This window comes from Dromiciops gliroides, chromosome 1, assembly GCF_019393635.1.
Source record: "Dromiciops gliroides isolate mDroGli1 chromosome 1, mDroGli1.pri, whole genome shotgun sequence".
NCBI lineage: Eukaryota > Metazoa > Chordata > Mammalia > Microbiotheria > Microbiotheriidae > Dromiciops > Dromiciops gliroides.
In genome coordinates this window covers 149857672-149864026 of record NC_057861.1, presented here as the reverse complement: position 1 = coordinate 149864026, position 6355 = coordinate 149857672, and the positions used below count along the sequence as shown (strand labels likewise).

At 38.7% G+C, this 6355-nt stretch overlaps 1 pseudogene; it reads left to right on the top strand.

Moving 5' to 3' along the window:
• The first annotated feature begins 1237 nt into the window (after window positions 1–1237).
• Window positions 1238–2535, top strand: LOC122735772 (annotated as a pseudogene).
• Window positions 2536–6355: the final 3820 nt, after the last annotated feature.

Below are 6355 nucleotides of genomic sequence, written 5' to 3'. Positions count from 1 at the left end.
TTGAGTGTGACTGAACTAGCAAATTTATAGAGCATCATTCCATTTAAATGAACAGCAGGATGTATTTGAGGAAACAGATTAATGTTTCTTAGAAATTTATTAACACCTGCTTGTTTTTCTAGGCTCCCAGTGGTATGTGGGTTTGCTATTTATCATATATAAATTCCATTCTGATTTTTTTCTGTGCAAAAAAAAATATTTTAAAATGGAAAGCTCTATTTCACACATTACAGCTGGTGAGGAATATAGAAAAAAAATTATATTCTCTGCCTCATTGTTAAGTTATGTTAAAAACACACATGCTTTTTGGGTAGTGTTGAGGAGCAAATATAGGAGAAAGGCAGAGAAGACATCCTATTTGGGACATGGAGGAGGGAGAGTACATAAAGGAGAAGTTACATTATTTATATCTTCTTTAGATGAGAGGAAAGGATGTGACTCACATATCTGACAGGTGTCCCAGGGGCTGTCCACCTAAGGTTTCCATGATGATTTTCCATTACTTAGGTCAATACTTGGAGGATTTGTGATTTCAATCTTGTAGGTACTCCCTCCACTGATGCAGGTCACAACCTCCTTTACATTAGTAGATTGTGTTCATAGGTTGCTATAACAAACAAACAAACAAAAATCACTAGGATGGCTGACCTGAGGATGAGTCACTCAAAACTAAGCTCTTCTAGCCTTTGGAAGACAGGGGTCTCCAGGGAGAGCCCAGTACAAAGCCTAGCAGGATAGTAATGGATCTAGAAATAGATGGGGCGTGATTGATGTGGAGACAACAATGAGGTGCTAATGAGTTTGGAACCAACACCTGAAGATGTCCCCTCTTACCTGGTTTTTCAGATTCTAGAGAATTTGAAATACTTTTTCTGATCAATCCTCACAAAGGAGAGAAAGAGCCCCAGAACTGATAAGGGGTCTTTGTGTTTAGGATTTCTAGTCCTTAACTAGCTGAGGTGTCAAGCAGGCTGACAATAGGAGTGTTGTGACCAGGTGAGAACTCCCCTCTCCAATCTACTTCCATAGCCTATATAAGCCGGAGGGAACTCAGACTGAGCACATTCTGGTTGAAGAAGGCAGCTTCAGCAGGATCTACTCCAAACACTTTCTCCAGGGCAAAAGAATCACTAGTAAAATGGCCACCAGGGTGCTTGACACAATGACTTCTTTGGCTTCTGAGGAGCATGACAGTAGAGCAGAAACACTAGATTCTCTGGCTGAATCTTCAGAAGACAGAGCTGTTCAGTCATTGCTCAACAAGCTGATGAGAAGCAACCTTGTGAACAACACCAATCAATTGGAGGTCCTACAGCGGGACCTGAATTCCCCCCCTCTATTCAGTGAAGTCTTTTGAAGAGCTTCAGCTGAAACCACAGCTTCTGCAAGGGGTCTATGCTATGGGCTTTAACCTGCCATCTAAGATACAAGAGAGTGCACTACCCATGATGCTTGCTGAACCCCCACAAAACCTGATCGCCCAGTCTCAGTCTGGTACTGGTAAAACAGCGGCCTTCTTCCTGGCTATGTTCAGCCAAGTGGAACCACTGAACAGATACCCCCAGGGTTTGTGCCTCTCACCCACTTATGAATTGGCTCTTCAGACAGGAAAGGTGATTGAACAGATGGTCAAATTTTATCCAGAACTTAAGCTGGCCTATGATGTTCGAGGCAACAAGTTGGAAAGAGGTCAGAAGATCAGTGAGAAGATTGTAATTGGCACTCCTGGCACCATTCTGGATTGGTGCTCCAAGCTGAAATTCATTTATTCCAAAAAGATCAAGGTGTTTGTTTTGGACGAAGCTGATGTGATGATTGATACCCAAGGCCATCAGGATCAGAGCATCCACATCCAGAGGATGCTGCCTAAGGATTTGTCAGATGCTGCTTTTCTCTGCCACCTTTGAAGATTCTGTGTGGAGGTTTGCTCAGAAAGTTGTCCCAGACCCCAACATCATCAAACTGAAGTGAGAATAGGAAACTTTAGATAACATTAAGCAGTATTACATTTTGTGCAATAACTGGGATGAGAAGTTCCAGGCCCTCTCTAATCTCTATGGGGCCATCACCATTGCACAAGCCATGATCTTCTGTCACACCCACAAAACAGCTGGTTGGCTGGCAGCTGAACTATCCAAAGAAGGCCACCAGGTGGCGCTCCTGAGTGGCGAGATGATGTTGGAACAAAGAGCTGCTGTGATTGAGAGTTTCCAGGAGGGCAAGGAGAAAGTGTTGGTGGCTACCAATGTGTGTGCTTGTGGTATTGAAGTGGAACAGATGTCTGTGGTTATCAACTTTGACCTGCCAGTGGACAAGGATGGGCATCCAGACAATAAGACCTACCTCCATCAGACTGGGCGCACAGGGCACTTTGGCAAGCGAGACCTGGCTGTGAATGTGGTGGACAGCAAGCACAGCATGAAGATTCTCAACAGAATCCAAGAACATTTCAATAAGAAGATAGAGAGATTGGACACCGATGATTTGGATGAGATTGAGAAAATAGCCAACTGAAACTCCTTGTCTAGAGTTGACCCACACCTTCTGGATATGTATCTCCAGCTCCATTTGGACTATTTTTCAAAGTGACACAATTCTTAGCCAATCATCCAAAAGGACTAAGGTGGGAATACATAGAAATTACCTACCTCATTTCAAATGATGTTTGGACTAACAACAAAAATTGTTCAAATAATGGGGTGAGGTAGAAAGAAAAAATGTTTACCTGAGCTTTTCAGATCAGGCATAAATGAATAGAAATTGTGTTTAAACTAGATTTGTTCAAAAAGCAAACAAATAAAGCCAATGTGTTGTGAAAATCTTGTCACTAAATTATTTGTGATCTAGTATTCTAGTAGTGAAATTATGAATCCGTATTAATTGAGTGTTTTGATCACCTTCCATGGGTCTACCAACTGTTGTTCACATTATTTGGGGGATTAGGAGGCGGGATACAAGAAGAACATTTGGTGTCATTTGCTCAAGCATTGAGGATCTTGTTAAAGACAACTCCTGTATCCATGAAACAACCAAACACCAAAAACCAAAAACCAAAACCAAAACTAAGCTCTTCTGATCCTCAAAAACTCGGTCCATTCACAAATCCTTTCCAGCTTGGTAGAACCTTCCAAAGCTTAAATTTCACCAGGATGGTGTTCAAAGGCAGCAAGGTAATATGGTGGATAGAGTGGTGGACCTGCAATTAGGAAGACCCAAGGTCAAATCCTGACTCAGACACTGACTGTGTGACCCTGGAAATGTCATTTAATCTTCCGTTTGCCTAAACTATGAAATGAGGATAATGTGGATCCCATGAAGGGTCGTTGTGAGGAGGAAATGAAGTGTTTGTAAAGCACTAGCACAGTAACTGGCTTGCAGCAAGTGCTACAGAAATGCTTATTCCCTTCCCCGGGACCAAATCTGGTCAACAACATGTCATTAGAGAAAGAACAAAATGGAGGGATGATCCAGCAGGGTAGAAAACTACAACTTTCTTTTGACTTCAAATCTTTTTTCCTCAGCCCTTCTCTATCTCAGAGCCTTATGCATACTTTTGTGATTAGAGGGAAGGACAGCTATAGAGGAGCCCTGCTTCCCTAAATTAGGCAGGACATTTTCTTTTCCCATCTGCATAAACCCAAACAAGGCATTCTGGTTTTTGACAACCAATCCTTCATTCTATAAGAGGGGAAATGAAGTTCAAGGTGATTTATAACATTTTACTCTGCCTTTAACATCAATAGGGTAATTCATGCTTCCCAAGTGAATCCATTCCTGATTTTGCAATAGCTGCTGTTTCAATCACTTTAAGTTCTTTTTCTTATCTTTCTAAATGGTCAATCTATCTGTCAGGTATTGAATACTATGTGCCAAGCACTGTGCTAAATGATTTCAAATGAATGAGGTACAGTCGCTCCCATTTATGGAGATGATATTGCAAGACAGGATGTCCTTTCTTACTATGAGGCTATATAGTTACGTTTTGAGGGAGGAGTGATCTAACCTGTGATATATCCATGTAAAGCATCTTACATTAACCAAGTCATAATATAAACCTCCTACTCAATATTCAACTCCGGTGTATTTCTGATATCATTGATGTGAATGCTCTCTCCAGGAATCCCAAACCACCCATACATGACTGCTCTCCTGGCATGATTTTTGTCTATAGCCTTCCATAAATTCAACACAAGGGTTTATCCAAATTACTGGTGTGTTTAGGTGGGGGAGGGTGGGTCAAGGAGGGTTTTTTCTTGCTTTCTCCTGACATATTGAAGATAGCTTATCCATTTCTTAAATGCCATTCTTTATTCTAGCTCAAATTTGTAACTCCTCATTTGTTATATGTTGTAGACTGCTCAGACACACCATATTCAGTTCTGGCACCTCATGAGGAAAAATAATTTGTACTTCTTTGGAAATGTAATGTTCCATAACCCACAATCACACAACTCTAGTAGAATTTTGGTATTAAGAAGATAAGCCTGAGCAGCTAGGTGGCACAGTAGATAGAGCACCAGCCCTGGCTTCAGGAAGACCTGAGTTCAAATCTGACCTCAGACACTTGATACTTACTAGCTGTGTGACCCTGGGCAAGTCACTTAACCCTGATTGCCTCACCAAAAAAAAAAAAAAAAAAGATAAGCCTTCTTTTTCAGGGATAAAATGGGGGAAGGGTTATTAAAGGATCATTTTGATAACTAAAGATAATCCATATTGTTCTCTTTCTTATTTGATTCTGGGTATGATTTAACAACAACAAAAACTAGCATCTAAAAACAAGCCTTTATATAGGCTTTAGGGTTTACAAAGTGCTTTAGAAAAATTATCACATTTGAGTCAAACAATAACCTTAGAAGGTAGGTGCTATTAATATCTCCATTTTACAGATGAGAAAACTGAGACAGAAAAATGTTAAGCTACCTTTTCAAAGTCAGACATCTAGTAAGTATCGGAGGCAGTATTTGAACTGTCTTCCTGATTCTAAGACTTCTATCCATTATACCACCCTAGCTGCCTCATATGAGCATAAGCTTTATAGATTTTCCATCTAATTGCTTGTAATAAACAAAATAACAGATATGCTTTATATACTTGGGCCCTTATGTGTGAATCGTTAGGTCAAATTTTAGTTAAAAAAAAACAAACCCCTCTTCCAAGAGACTGCACTGTTCTAGGGCTTAATGTGACTAGCACAATGCCATCTGGAAATAGAAACTTCGGCAACACTTCCCTGTCAAATGAGATAATCCATATATGAGTACTTAGGAAACTTTAAGGTGCTACATAAATGCTAGGTATTATTATTGTTGTTACTGTTAAATTATCTATAGAGTGTTCTTCAACTTTCACTTCACTGGATCTCATTTATTACAGTTGTAAGTAACTTCATCAAACATGTATGTGTGTGTGTGTGTGTATACATGTTTTATGCCTCCCCCAAAGTAAATAACCAGAGTGTAAAACATAAAGCACTTTGCCAGTCTTAAAGCACTAGATAATGAGAACTATTATTATTTATATTATCTAGTGTTCCTGCTTAGGATACCTGAAAAATGTTCATGTATGGAGGTGAGATCTCTAATTGGGAGAAAACTTTTAAGGAGGTGCTTTGTTCTAGTGAATAAAATGCTATTAAAAAAATTACAATCCCAAAGGACTACTGATGAAGCATACTATCCACCTCAGGAGAAAGAACTGATGTTGATTGAGCACAAACTGAAGCATGCTGTTTTGTGCCTTCTTTTCTTTTTTTTTTTTTACTTGAGTCTTTTTGTATAAAATGACTAATATGGTAATGTTTTACATAATTGCACATGTATAACCTATATCTGATTGCTTGTAGCCTCAAGGAAGGGGGAGGGTAGGGAAGGAGGGAATGAGCAAGGGATAGAATTTGGAACTCAAAACTTTAAATGAATAAATAAATTTGGGAAGGGAATGTTGAAAAATAATTAATTAAAAATTTTATTTGCAGAATAAAACAATCACTTCCATAACATAACACAATAAAAAATGATGATTGTACATAAAACTACTATGCATAACTTGCTGTTCCTTTCAAATATACAATAAAATTATCATGTAAATTTCTTTTTGTTCTAGTGAGTAAAATGCTATTTTATTTTTTTAAAAAATAAACAATAAAATGTTGTGCTCCATAAATCTTTCACTAAGGTATAAAATAATAAAAATGAAATCACCATCCTATTCCTTCTGTAAGTCTTATTGTTTTCTGCTAATATCCTCATGAGCAATGCCCTGGATATCTTTATCTATTCTTATAATTATTTACATAGGTGAAGAAGAAGGTATAAAGGGCAATATTTATTGATTTTCCCTCATTTACTTCTTG